The sequence below is a fragment of the Triticum urartu genome, chromosome 7 (genome assembly GCF_003073215.2).
Source record: "Triticum urartu cultivar G1812 chromosome 7, Tu2.1, whole genome shotgun sequence".
NCBI lineage: Eukaryota > Viridiplantae > Streptophyta > Magnoliopsida > Poales > Poaceae > Triticum > Triticum urartu.
Genome location: NC_053028.1, coordinates 54,677,649 through 54,692,950, shown reverse-complemented (window position 1 = coordinate 54,692,950; position 15,302 = coordinate 54,677,649).

Below are 15,302 nucleotides of genomic sequence, written 5' to 3'. Positions count from 1 at the left end.
AGGGAGAGTTCTCCGGCAAGGGATTCTCCGGCAAAGGGGAGTTCTCCGGCAAGGGGGAGCTCTCCGCCAAGGGACAACACCAGCGTCCCCCCGGCGACGGAGACTACGACCGCCGAGCCCAGCACAGGTAATCCTCTTGCTTCAAAAACTTCCCTTGGATTCTTCTTCTTTATTTGATCTTCTTTTCTCTTGGAGTTTTTGCTTAACTCTTCTCCCTTTTTCGGCTGTCAGATCCATCTGCTACGGAGCCAATGGAGACGGAGGTTGCCGCCAACGACACTGGCGCCCCCGAAGAAGGAGCCGGAGCAGGCGGGGGTTCTGGCGATCGTACTGACGGCCCTGAGGCCGCAGGAGCGCCAGGCGCTACACCGACCGCCGATCCCTCCGCCGGTGCTGCAGCGCCAGGCTCCGAAGAGCCCCAGCCAGGCGTCTACATGAAGGCCGGCGACGATGTCTTCATCAACCTCCCCTGGGCGTCGAGCTCCAGGGCGCCGGTCGAGGGAGAAAGCTTCGACGGAGAAGTGCTCGCCTCCGCTGGGCTGAAGGTAGTTGACGCGCCAAGCAGCAGCAGCGGCGAGCCTGAGGAGGAGCGGCTGCTGCGGAAGCTGTTGTCGCTCTACCGCGCGCGGCAAGCCAAGCTGGAATCTCGCGAGGCGCTTGTCGCGAAGGCGGGAGCAGACATCGAGAAGCGCGCGGAGGAGCTTGGGGGTTTTCACCGGGAAGCTCTTTGGTCCCTCGCAGAGGAGCGGGAGCAACTCGCCGAAGCGCGGAAGGCCTTCTTCCTCGAGAAGGCCGAAGTTGAAGAGCAACAGCGGCTTGCCGCTGAGAAGCTATCTGTGCAGGAGGGCGAACTGACGCAGCGGAAGGTCAACCTCGACAGCCATGAGGAGGAGCTTGCCGCGCGTGAGCAAACGTTTGGCGGGGCCCTCAAGGAAGCAAAGGACGCTGCAGCAGCTGCCGAGGCTGCCAAGGAGTTGGAGACGAAGGTGGCGCAGCTGGAGGCCGATCTCAAGGCGAGCGGCGAGGAGCTTGCCGCGCTTAAGTGTGAGCGCGAGAAGGGCAAGGAGCTTAGCGCCGCCAAGGACTCCAATGCGGATCTTGAGTTGAAGCTGGCTACTTTGACCAAGACACTGGACGGCGCCAAGGAGCGGGAGGTGGCCTTGAAGAAGGAGATCAAGGCCGACGAGGCGCTGCTGGCAAGTGCTGTTGCCGCCCAGACCACCTTTAGGGAGAATGTGGAGCGCTGGACGGAGGGTCTCGTGAATGTTGCCGCAGACATCGACAAGGAGCTGGCGCAGCTAGGGATGGAGGATCTTGGGTATCCCTCCGACGAGAACCTCTAACCCAGCGCCAAGCTCACCTTGTTCTTCAAAGGCGTGGCGACGGCGCTCCAGCGGCTCCGGGAGAGGATCCCAAGGCAGCTGGCCGACGAGTCGCGCAAGATCTGCGCGGGAGCTCTTCGGAAGGTGTTGATGAAGGTGGCCTTCCGCAACCCGGGCCTCCGCCTCACCAACGTTCTCAGGACCTTGCCGCCGGACGCCGATCTGGAGGAGCTCAAGGCCCTTGTCGCACCCATTGTGGACAAGGTGAGCGGGATCAAGAGGATTGAGGGCGATCGCGCAGATTAGGCCGCCTGTTTCCTCCTTTTTCTTCTCGCTGCTAGTTATGTCATGAAAACCATCTGTTAGAGACACGACAAGCTATTTTGTAATATAACTTTGCTTTGGGTAGTGATTGCTATGTTATTCCCTTTACTTGATTCCTTGCTTTGTATGCTTTTGTCCTACGCCTTTAGGGAACTTGCCGGCGCAGGCACACTTGCCGCGAGCACCGAGTGCGGGACGTCAGCAGCCTGCTGGCGGTGCCGCTGCCGACAAGAAACCTTGTCGCAACTAGCTGCAGCTCACTTAAGTTGCTGAGCGGACTCGAAACAAACTAAGGGCGCGACTAGCTAAGCAACTAGTCGCAGCTCACTTAAGTTGTTGAGCGGACTCGAAATGACGTAAGGGCGCAACTAGCCACGAGTTGGTTCCTCCGCGCACAGGTTTTTCATACAAAGCACGGTCGTTCAAGGAAGATAACTTAAAATTTTTAAAAAAATCTGATTGCTCAAACTTTGGCAACTTATCTTTTCTGTTGTCTGCTTCCCAGCAAGGCGGAATTCTTGAACGACGTCTGCTCCACACCATTATCTTCTCCTTTCCCCCCGGCAAACTTGTGGGCGAGGGAACCTTCCTTTCCTTGAGAAAAAGAAAGAAGAGAAAATAAAGGTATGGAGCCTTACGGCTCGTTATTGCTTACCGGGGAGTAGGTGCTGCACAAAGTGTCAGATCACACATGCAAAATATATAGAAAGCATGAAATCGACAAGATGTGCGGAGCACATGAGCTTTATTTATGCGTGGGGTCTGCACCCGGCTTTGTACAAAGGATTACATGCAACAGCGGCAAGACTTGTACAAAAGGTGGTTGCCGGAACGGGTTCCGACAACCGCGCCTTACGGGTAAAACTTACGGAGATGCTCAATGTTCCACGAGTTGCTCACCGGAATGCCATCTTCGGTCTCAAGGCGGACAGCGCCAGGCCTAGTGACTCGTTTCACCCGGTAAGGGCCTTCCCACTTCGGCGTCAACTTGTTGGCATTCTTGGCGGACTGAACGCGCCGAAGAACAAGGTCGCCTTCCTCGAGACTTCTGGCATTAACTTTGCGGCTATGGTAGCGGTGCAAAGCTTGCTGGTAGCGAGCAGCTCGCACAGCAGCCAGAAGACGGTCTTCCTCAAGGAGCAGCGCGTCATCTTGTCGCAGCTGCTCTTGCTCGAGCTCATCATAAGCGAGCACTCGAGGTGACCCGTATACGAGTTCCGTGGGGGTAACTGCCTCTACTCCATAGACTAGAGCGAAAGGTGTCTGGCCAGTGGCTCGGTTTGGCGTCGTCCTAATCGACCAAAGAACCACCGGCAGCTCCTCGATCCAGTTCTTTCCGCACTTGCGCAGCCTGTCAAAAGTTCTCGTCTTGAGCCCGCGCAGCACTTCAGCATTTGCCCTCTCCGCTTGACCATTGCTTCTTGGGTGAGCAACAGAAGCGAAGCAGACCTTGGCGCCAAGATCTTGGACGTACTGCATGAAGGTGCGGCTCGTGAATTGCGTGCCGTTGTCGGTGATGATCTTGTTAGGGATCCTGAAGCGGCAAACAATCGACTTGAAGAACTTGACTGCTGACTGTGCTGTCACCTTCCTCACTGGTTCCACTTCCGGCCACTTTGTGAACTTGTCGATTACAACGTACAAGTACTCAAAGCCCCCGACAGCTCGGGGAAAGGGACCGAGGATGTCGAGCCCCCAGACCGAAAATGGCCAGGATAAAGGGATCGTATGGAGAGCTTGAGCTGGCTGGTGTATCTGCTTGGAATGGAACTGGCACGCTTCACACTTGGTTACTTGTGCAGTTGCATCCTGGAGGGCTGTCGGCCAAAAGAAACCTTGCCGGAATGCTTTGCCAACAAGTGCTCTTGCGCCAATGTGGTGACCACATATGCCTCCATGTATCTCTGCCAACAGCTTCTGTCCATCTTCCCGGGGAATACACTTCAATTTCACACCGTTGAGTCTTCTTCTGTACAGTTTGTTGTCGACAAACTGGTACATACTTGACTGCCGGGCTACTCTTTCCGCTTCTTCTTGCTCTTCGGGAAGTTCTCCTGTCTGAAGGAAACGGACGATCTACTGTGCCCATGCTGGAGCTTGTGGCTCGACAACAAGGACTAAAGGCACATCTGCTGCTGCAGGAACATCCGCTTCTACGGTGGGAACCTGCGGCTCTGCCAGAGCTTGACGTTCCCCGGCAAGCTGGCCGGAGCAAAACTTGTCGGGAGCCTCTGCTTCAACGGAACAAACCCTGGGGCTTGCCGGAGCATACTGCTCCTCAGCACTCTTGGTGTTGATTGCTGCTGCGGGAACATCCGCTTCTACGGCAAGAACCTTCGGCTCAGCCAGAGCTTGACGTTCCCCGACAAGCTTGCCGGAGTGAAACTTGTCGGGAGCCTCTGCTTCAACGGAACAAACCATAGGGCTTGCCGGAGCAGATTACTCCTCAGCGCTCTTGGTGTTGATCTTGGGGACCTTCTTGGCGGCGGCTTCGGGAAGCCCTGCCGGAAAATAGTCACCAGAAATCATCTTCCTCTTCTTGCTCTGTCCAGTTGATGGCGTTACGGACGGTTGAGTCAGCTTGAGCACAAAAATCCCTGGTTCCACAGGTAACTTAAGTGCGGCGCACTTCGACAGGCCGTCAGCAATGTCGTTCTGAGCTCTCGGAACGTGCTCCATTTGCAGGCCGACGAAGTGCTCTTCTAGCTTTCTCACTTCGTCAACGTAGGCTTCCATCAACAGACTCTGGTAATTCTTGTTCACTTGGCGGACGACAAGCTGTGAGTCACCCTTGACAATGAGCTTCTTGATTCCAAGGTCTGCCGCGATCCTGAGACCGGCAAGCAAGCCTTCATACTCTGCAGTATTGTTCGTCGCTTGCTCCTTGGGAAAGTGCATCTGGACTACGTACTTGAGGTGCTCTCCGGTGGGTGCGACAAGCAGCACGCCGGCACCGGCGCCATGCAGCGAAAAGGCACCGTCAAAGTACATCAGCCACTCTTTGCTTGCTTCCTTGACGGGGATGCTCGTTTCTGGAATTTCCTCATCTGGTGCTGGCGTCCATTCTGCTATAAATTCTGCCAATGCTCTGCTTTGGATAGTTGAAGTGCTTTCAAACTTGAGGCCAAAGCTTGACAGTTCCAGTGCCAACTCAACAATCCTGCCGGTCGCTTCTGGATTCTGCAGTATCCTCTTCAGCGGAAAGCGAGTGACAACAGTAATTTCATGTGCTTGGAAGTAATGGCGCTGCTTTCTCGAGGCCATGAGAAGGCCGAAAAGCAATTTCTGCACACCAGAGTACCTTGACCTAGCCCCCTGCAGAAGGGAACTGACAAAGTAAACTGGGCGCTGCACCATTTTCTTCTGTACATCCTCGTGCATCTGCGCAGATCTATCGTTGTCGGGACCGGAGCTTGTCGGGGGAGCCCCCTGCTTGTCGCTGGATGCGCTTGCCGGGGTTGCTGGCTCATCATCTGCCTCCCTCTCCGCAACTAACGCAGCACTAACCACTTGATTGGTTGCCGCTATATACAGCAGCAACTTCTCTTGTGGCTTAGGTGCGACAAGTGTTGGAGTGGAGGACAGGTATCTCTTCAAGTCCTGCAGCGCAGCCTCCGCTTCCGGAGTCCATTGCATTGGACCTGCCTTTTTCAATATTTTGAAAAATGGCAGGGCGCGCTCAGCAGACCTAGAGATAAACTTGCTGAGAGCAGCCACGCAACCGGCAAGTCTTCGTACATCCTTGACGCGCTTCGGTGCTTCAATTTTCTCAATGGCCTTGATCTTGTCGGGATTGGCTTCAATTCCCCGCTGAGATATGAAAAATCCGAGAAGCTTGCCGGAAGGGACTCCAAACACGCACTTCTCAGGATTTAGCTTGAGGTTGATCTTGCGCAGATTTGCAAAAGTTTCATCTAAATCCTGAATCAGAGTTGCCATGTCCTTGCTCTTGACTACTATATCATCCATGTAGGCTTCTACATTTCTATGTATTTGCGGCTCAAGAGCGACATTGACTACTCTTGCAAATGTTGAACCAGCATTCTTTAAACCAAAAGGCATCCGTACGAAACAGTACGTGCCACACGGAGTAATGAATGCGGTTTTCTCCTCATCCTCTTCTGCCATGAAGATTTGATGATATCCAGAGTATGCGTCGAGAAATGAAAGCAAGTCACATCCGGCTGTGGAGTCAACAATCTGGTCAATGCGCGGCAAGGGAAATGGGTCTTTGGGACAAGCTTTATTAACATCGGTAAAGTCTATACAAAGCCTCCATTTCCCATTTGCCTTGCGCACGACTACAGGATTGGCCAACCACGTAGGATGGAGCACTCCTCTGACAAGGTCTGCTGCTTCCAACTTCTTGATCTCTTCTGCAATGAATTCTTGGCACTCCACTGCTTGCTTCCTGACTTTCTGCTTGACGGGCCGCGCATGAGGACAAACGGCAAGGTGGTGCTCAATTACTTTCCTGGGAACACCGGGGATGTCAGATGGTTGCCACGCAAACACGTCGACATTCGCCCGCAGGAAAGCAACGAGCGCGCTTTCCTATTTAGGGTCAAGCGTGGCACTGATGGTGAAGGTACCACCAGTGCCGTCCTCCTTGGCGGACACCTTCTTGGTCTCTGGCGGAGCTGCCATTGCCTTTTTACACTTGCCGGTGGAGCTCGATGGTGCATCCTCGACGGCAGCGCAGCACTCCGAAGAGGTGCGCTTGCCGGAGTGGGCATCAGAGCTCTTGCCGGACTTGGTCTTCTTCTTCCCCCCGGGAGCTTCAGCGGCAAGTGTCTTGCGATCAGTTGCGGCTGCTGCTTCCCGATAGATCTTGTCGGCGCAGACAAGAGCATCTTTCTTGTCGCCAGGGACAGAGATGACACTTATCGGGCCTGGCATCTTCAGCATGTTGTATGCATAATGAGAGGCTGCCATGAACTTGGCCAGTGCTGGACGGCCAAGTATTCCATTGTAGGGCAACGGAAAATCGGCAACGTCGAAAGTGACCCTCTCAGTCCTGAAATTCAACTCGCTGCCAAATGTCACCGGCAGCGTAACTTTCCCCTTCGGCTTGCTCCTCCCCAGGCTGATTCCTTGGAAAGTGCCGGTCTCTTCAAGTTCGCTGTCAAGGATCTGGAGTTTCTGGAGTACAGCAGAGGAGATCAGGTTCAAGCCGGCCCCGCCGTCAACTAACATCTTAGTGACCTTGAGGTTGCGGATAGTTGGTGAAACCAACATCGGCAAGCACCCGACCGCAGTTGTGCGATCAGGGTGGTCCTCAATATCAAAGATGATAGGTGTGCTGGACCATTTCAGAAGTTTGCGCGACTCGACAGGTGGTTCTGCTGCATTAACTTCCCGCACCCACAGCTTGAGTTGGCGGTGCGAAGTGTGCAGAGAAGCACCACCGTCGACGCATAAGACCTCTGTGGCTTTCTGGAACTCCTGCTCATTGTTCTCGACATCATCCATGTCTTCGTCGTCGCTATCATCTTCATCCTCGTCGCGGCCGCGGGGAGGTCTATCTCCTTGCCGCTGCTTGGTCTTGCTGCGGCGTCCTCCTCGGCCGGCGCGCTTCTTGCCAGCTTCTCCAGTGCCTCCTTGGGCCCTCTCCTTGTCGCGTCGCTCATATTCAGCCTTCTGCTATTGGACAAGCTGTTCGACCTTCTTGCAGCTCTGGAGATCATGGCCCTTGGTGCGGTGGATCTTGCAGTATTGCTTGTCGGAGCCGTCCTGCTTGTCGGCGACCGCCACAGCCTGGCAGTTGGTGCATGCGGCAATCTCCTTGCCGGAGCTACCAACTTTGGCTTTCTTGGCGCCACCTTCATTGCCGGACTGCTCAATGACCAGCACATCTTTGCCTTTCTTCTTCCTGTTGTTGCGCCGCCGGTTTTTCTTTGCCGGGGTAGCATCCTCGCTGTCAGATCCTCCTGCTCATGTACTCTCTCCGGGGAGTTTCCTCCCTTCCTCAGCACGTGCACACTTGTCGGCCAGGGCATACAGCTCGCTGACGTCTCTGATCTTGCACATTGCCATCTCTTCCCGCATCCTGCGGTTACGCACGTTCTGATGGAACGCGCTGATGACCGCGGCAGGGTGAATGTCTGGGATGGTGCGCTGTACACGGCTGAATCTCTGAATGTACTTGCGCAGGGGTTCTCCTTCCTTCTGGGCGAGCAGGTGAAGGTCACTCTCTTGGCCATGAGGTTTGTGGCTGCCTGTAAAGGCGCCGACAAACTGGTGGCATAGATCTGCCCAGGAGGATATGGAGTTGTCTGGCAAATGCATGAGCCAGGACCTGACGTTGGGTTTGAGCACCAGAGGGAAGTAGTTGGCAAGGATCTTATCGTCCCGTCCCCCGGCAGCCTGCACCGCGATGGTGTAGATGCTGAGGAACTCCGACGGATGCATCTTGCCGTCGTACTTCTCCGGTACGTCTGGTTTGAAATTCTTCTGGCTGGGCCACTGGACTTGCCGCAGCTCACGAGTAAACGCAGGGCAACCTACCGCGTACGGCAGGTCGCCTGGTTCCCCTGGCGCATGCATGTCGACAGAAAACCCAGCGCGCTGGTTTGATTGACGCCGTGCTTCTCTTCGGCGCTCGATGCGGGTACGAGCGTCTTCTTGCTGTCGTTCGTGAAGAACTTGGCACTGATCACGACGAGCTCGCGGATCTGATGACGCGGTGGAGTCGCTGTCAAGGTAGATCCGGCGAGTCGGCGATCTTGGCCTTCGGGGCGGAGAGTGCACGGTGGTTGCACCCCCACCGGTCTTGTCGCCACCGACTCGTGCCTGACTAACTTGCCGCGGCTGCGATGTACTCGGCTGCCGTGGATCGTCGCCGTTGGCGAAGCCGATGAGACTCTGAATGGTGGCCCTACAGTCGTCGATCTTGTCTGCCGCTGGAGGGTAGTCCAGGAGCAGTTGAGCTCGCGCCAAAGCTTCTGCTGAGGTGGCGGGTGGCGGTGGCGAATGGTGCGAGGAGCGAGATATGCTCGGACTTCTAACTATGTTAGAAGGAGCAGTATCTCGTCCAGGCGACCGTGCCCTGCTCGCGCCAGCATGTTGGCGTGCATGCTGGTCTTGAGCACTCCGAGATCCACCAGCTTGATCCTGGTCCAGCAAACGTCTGGTACCGTGAGTATCATGACGCTGCCGGTCCCGCGCCTCTTGAGATGGGCGCGGTGCATGTACGGACGCCGAGGTCTTGGAGTGCGCCCGGTCATTGTGGGAGCCGACTGCGCCGCCGATAGGCAGCGCAGCCTTGTCCTTGGACCTGGCAGCACCGTGAGCTCCCTCGTAGACGCCCGTTCTTCCACCTGCATCTACCCCACCAGCCGTTTGCTCCGGCGATGGTGGGTTTGGCGCGGACGGAGCAGCCGCCTCCGAAGCCTTCTTCTTCGGCGGCATGTTAATGAAGATGATGAAGATCTAGCTCGCGTGAACGCTGGATCAGGTTCACACAACCTCGACGCCCCCTACCTGGCGCGCCAAAGATGTCGGGGAAACTGACCCACCAACACCTATGGGGCTTGGCGGACCGAGCCCCTTTCGGTTCGGCGGGGGCGGAGATCGCACAAAGAGCAGATCGAGGCGAAGCACACGAGTGGTTTACCCAGGTTCGGGCCGCACGGATGCGTAAAACCCTACTCCTGCTTTGGTTTGTATTGAGTTCTTGCTCGGGAGCGCGGAGTGCTACAGTACACACCAGCAGCTAGCGAGACCGAGCGTGAATGAGTCCTCTCAGCCCCCGAACCCCCTCTACGTTGCGCATGGGCCTCCTTTTATATGCTCAAGGGGTCACCGACAGGTGGCAACGTAGACAAGGGCAAAAATGGAAATGGTGGTGTGGTTGGTACAGCTACTTGTACAGTGTATCATACCTAACCCTGACGGCAGGGGACAAGGGCATTAAATGCCCGTCTGCGTCGCCCCAAATAGTGTGAAAGGGACCGCCAGGGACGCCATCGCTTGCCACGGCGGCAGTCTTGTCAGCGCTGCTTACCACTGCGCACCGCTGGCTGCACAGCCTCCCGCCACGTACGCCTGGAAGGGTCCCAGAGCGGCACGTTGGCGGATGTGCCGGAGCGCGGGTACGAAGTAGTGGCCTGCTGCGGCAAGTGCCTTGCCGCGGCAAGCGCCTTGCCGCGGTCGTTGTCTTGTCGCATCCGGGAGCTTGTCGCTCACCAGGCCTTGCCGGGACGCGTGGCGCGTTGCGTCAAGTTCCTTGAGATGCCTTGGTTGGCCTTCCCGGCAAGCTCCTCTTGCCGAGGTCTTGTCTCCTTGGCTTAAATACTTTGTTCTTGAATGGCTCCAAAGGAACCACGGAGGATCTTGGCGGTCGCCCGGCAAGCCTTGCCGCGGGAGGCTGCGACTGCCCATGCACAAGTTCGAGATACTAGGGTACCCCTACTCTAGTACACCGACACCGTACGACCTCTCCCCCGTAGCACCGAGCTGCCTCTGTCTCGCTTCACCTCTACCGTGAGCTGCGACCGCGGCGTGTAACTACGAGGGAGCGAAGCCCGCGATCGGTGCGGCGGACTGGCTGCACTGCGCTTGTGCTGGGCACCGAGTGGTGGCTCGTGCTTTGGAGGCGTCAGAAAGAAACCACCCACTGATGCTACTGTCCGGAATAGACACTAACGCGGTTTTAGAATACATGGATCAAAATTAGCGACAACTAGCACAAAGTATGTCCTCCAAGTCAGAACTTGTCACTGATGCCTCATTAACTAGTAGTTTTAAGGAGGGTACAGATAAATTTCTAAGGTTGATGGAGTTGCTGCAAACAACAACATTATATGGTCAAATTAGTCAACCCGGTCAGTGCGTTGTGAAGATTTTTTGGAAAGGGTCTACCAAATGTTATCCATGGCTTATTTGGCTGGCAAGGACGCCTCTCTGCAACCATGGAAGATTTCTAGAGATGATTATTAGCAATGATTGGGATTTTGACCATCGCCTGGAGGAGGGTATCTGCTGTGATGGATTATATAAAACAGCAGAATATACCCGAAGATGGAAAATTGCTGCCTATTGGTCATTCTACGTGAGGAGTGAAAACCATGGATTTGTATGAGACCTCAAGTTGCGAAAAGGGACAGAAGTTGGATCAAGCTATATGATCAGACGTTTTGCTGTTACGGCCAATTCACAACAGCAGCTAACTATGCCTTGTCGCAATGACTGGCGCGACGTCCCAGGAAAAGATCAGGTGCTATCCGCCTTATTTATTTTTTCAATATACTTTAAGTTCCTCCGGGAACAATTGTCCTCCCTTTAAAATTTTTTATTCCATGATCATGGCAGAGATGACAAGATTATCTGTCATCCAAGTACGTCAGGACAATTATTCATCGTCGAAGTGGAGTTATATCGCAGATATGGAGTGCATACCATCGTCAGGTTGCACTAACATTTATCCGTGCTGCCGTGCTCAACGGAAGTGCTTATGCTGCCGCCCTTGCGGTCTGGTCTACATCGGCAATGCTACACGTACAAACGATTTACATGCTTTTACAGGATGGTTAATCTTGATTGGTCAATAGGTGAGCGGGGCGGCCCACCCCCCTGAAAATCAGGGGGGAGAGGTTTGTGATTGGTTGTTAAATGGAAGGAGCGTGTAAGTCTTTGTATGTCTAGCATTTTTGGGTCTACATCAACACACCGGGCCACACCTGTCTGCATGAGCTGTTTATTGAGTATGAGCAAGTCACTGATTGGGTAGCCAGGTTTTATTTCAAAATGGAGGCAAATTATCATTTACTATCAACCGCCGTCTGCGCTGGATGGTTCATTGGACATGCGCACAAATCGCTGCCACTACGGTTTGGTTAACTTCAAACAGCCAGTTGGAAGGAACCATTGGCCGAGTTGCTGACACAGCTCATACGGGATCGTTTATAACCCGCCGCAGTCACCTCAGTCTTCTGTGGATTTACATCGCGTTATTAACACCGATGATATATACCTTCTGCTATGGTCAAGTACAGAGAATTTCAAGACAACTCCTTGAGTCATCTTAAAACTCGGGGGCTACGATGATATGACGCAGCAAGTCTTTCCAGTTTCAGCAAATTCAAATGCCCCAGGATGTTGAAGGGAAACCCGTCGCAGAGGCTACTATTATATTGATAAAAATTTAAAGGCCATCAGAAGTATTCCAGCTCACAATGATGCTTCCGGTTTATAACCCGGTTTAAGGGGAATCCCGTCTCCCACACAGCGCTGAAGCCCTTAGTATCTGGTTCTAATCCAGTTTAAGAGGAAACTATCTCTTGCAAAGCTCTGACGCTCTCAATATCCGGTTTAAAATCCCGGTTCAAGAAGAATTTATCTCTTGCAAAAAGTTAAAGGTTGCCGAAGAGGACATATTGCCATGATGCGCGGTTCAAACATAGGTATTCCGCCTTATTGGCTTATCATATTATTGATCACTTGGGGGCTTGGTCGAACCCGAACCATAGTCACACCTCTTGATCGGCTCAATGCCACAACATCACTTGGGGGCTTTGGTCGAACCCGAACCATAGCCACGCCTCTTGACCGATGTAATGCCACGATGTCATTTGGGGGCTTGGTCATGTCTGAACCATAGTCACACCTCTTGATCGGCTCAAAGCCTCGCCTACAATGGTTTTTATTTTGCCTTTGTTTGAGTTTTGTTCTCCCTTTGATAAAGATTTTTGTTGTTGCTTTTTAAATCGGCGTTAACAACCCGGTTAGACAATCAATTACAAGTTGTCAGTACATGATCAAATCATAATCCGGAGACTGTCAGCCCGGTCTGGTTTGACTACAAGTCACCAGTATTATATATGGTTAATCCAGTGTTTATCACAAACCCGGTACAGTTTTATCATAAACCGACACAATATGGAAGGAGTTATCAGTACTCAAAATTTGGGTTATTACCCCTACTGTAAAAAGTTGGTAAACCAACGATGTGATTCAATGACACAGGTATGATATATTTCATATTTGATTATTCTTAAGTGCAGCCTTGGTTATAAACCTGGGTTATATGTTGGGCATTATGACCTGTCCGGCGGTAAACCGCCAGGACACTTTAAACTTGTTGTATGCAGAAACAGGTTGAATAAAGCATGATTATAAGTCACTGGTGTTTACTAAACCAGCCTGGCTTTCGACTATATGTCACCAGTATGATGATAAATTATCCGATGTTTATTAAACCGACCTGGCTTTAAGACGATAAATTGCCAGTCTATGATGAGAAATTGTCCGGTGTTTATTAAACCGGCCTGGCTTTGGACTATAATTCGCCAGTATATATTTGGATTGCGCCATTGGAATCATGCAATTATAAATCATTGGGTTATATTATTCAAATAGCCAAACTTGGCTGAATTTTCATTATGATATTGAATGAATAATGTTTTCATACCGGATTATATTATCTTGAATAGCCAACATGGCTGGATTTTATTATGGTTATTAATAACCGGTATTATTGAGGTTTTCAAAGTCGCTTTAGCGCAATGGCTATTATTTTATCAAAGGATATGATTTATTCTACAATGGAAGGAATAGTCCTAAGTCGCTGCAGGCTTACGACCCGGCACTTGGGGGCTACATTATTCAAATTGAGATTACATGCAAGTCTCATGTCACTGCAAGAATGCACCATGACACTTGGGGGCTAATGCAAAGTCATTTTTATTGGCCTTATTGAAGACCCGACTCATCATATCATAATGAGCCGGCCCTTGGGGGCTACACATCACTGCTCAAGTTTGCATGATTATATTTACAAAGCCCCTGCTCATTATTGCATAATGACCCAGGCCTTGGGGGCTACACTGATTGAAGTTTTTATAAGCAATTACAAGTCCCAGGTTGCTGCAAGCATGACAACCCGGTACTTGGGGGCTACATATGTGGAATATTCAGTTCTGACTAGTGATTGAGATGAACAACCTAGATTTCTTCAAGCTTGTCACGTTCATATTGAAGCAATCCTTAAGCTGTTACTACGTTACCTTCTTAAGACTTGGGGGCTACAAGTGATATGCATACAAAGGAGGTATATTTTCAAGCTTGATGTTAACAAACAGTTATGATCCGGTGCCATCAATATTTGTAAATCGGCAAAGTTCTACATTCTTAAACCGGCTGAAGATCAGATGGGTATTTCAAAGACCAACATTTTTGTTAAGCATTGGGAGCTGAGTCAAAGAAGTTATTCTTCACAATATTTCTCTGTGACAAACCAATGTCAGCAAATTGATTATGAAGCTGGCCTATTGACCCGGATTTTCTAAAAGGAAATGACAAGGATTTAAAGATGCTCAGGATCAGTTTAACATGGATAAATCCAAATTAAACCAGGGGCTAATGTCGGGGATATACCCCGCGGTATGACCTGACCGGAGTTGTAAACCTGCTAGGACTTGGTAAACCAGCGGATGGTAAACGGGCGGACAGTTAAGACAGATAGTTAAGACAGACTGTTAAGACAGACAGTTAAGACAGATGGCTAAGACGGACGGTAAACCGGCAAGTGTTAAGGCAGGTGGTAAACCGGCAGGAGTTAAGTCAGATCTTAAACCGGTAGACCATCTTAAACCGACAGACCATCTTAAACCGCCAGACCATCTTAAACCGGCAAACAGTGATAACTGGGTTATCATGGGTTATGAAGCCCGGGATGTTATGAAGCCCAAGATGTTAAGAAGCCCATAAAGAGAAGTCAGAATAGTTAAGTCTTAAGTCCGAGTTGGACTCTACATGTAACCCGCCCCTTCAACTTATATAAGGAGGGGCAGGGCTCCCCAAAGAGGGACAAGCAAGAAGAAACAATCTCTAGGGCTAGACACAACTAGAGGAGAGCCGGTTTACGGCGACTCCCTCATGATGATAATGAGACCTAGCCTCAAACAGCATGTAGGATTGTTAGCGGATGATGTTTCCCGGGGCCCGAAGCTGTCTAAATCTCTGTCTTGTGTTGCGTTTCTCGATTCCGCTCAACCCGGCTCAAGCTACCACATAGATGCGTTGGCCTCACGACTAAGTCCTCACCCTAGGACATCTGCCGTGACAACTCCACGACAGGTTCCCAAGACTACATCAAGTTCTACTTCATCAAGTACGACTAGAACCTCAAGGATTCCCATCAAGATGATGTGGATCCCGAAGAAGAACTAGAAGAGTTCTTGAGGGTGACTCCGCCAACAAACTTCACTCATATCTTTTGGCAGGGACATGTGCAAACAACTTCCATATCTTGCACTAGTTCAAGGAGTCACAAACCCTCTTGTTGTTAAGACAAGGGACAAGGTAGCCTAATGCTTTCATGGACATCATCTTATGTGAACATCACTCTATGTCTATGGATATCCTTGTTTGTTCCTTGTGGGACTAACCCGTGTAGATATTGAAAGTGCAACTCACTCCAAAGGATTGCTCCAATTGGCCTACATCAACATTGAGCGTCCACATCTTCAACACCTACATGAAGTCATCATCGACAAAACCCAAGGTTAGTTCATCCCTCTTAGGGGGGATATCACATCCAGGGGAGGTTTACTCTAATCAATTGAGCTAAAGCAACTCTAATGATGTGAACACAACAATGCTTTATGTAAAAGTGGCAACCCCACTTGTGCTTAAACGATGAGTATGACCTATGAT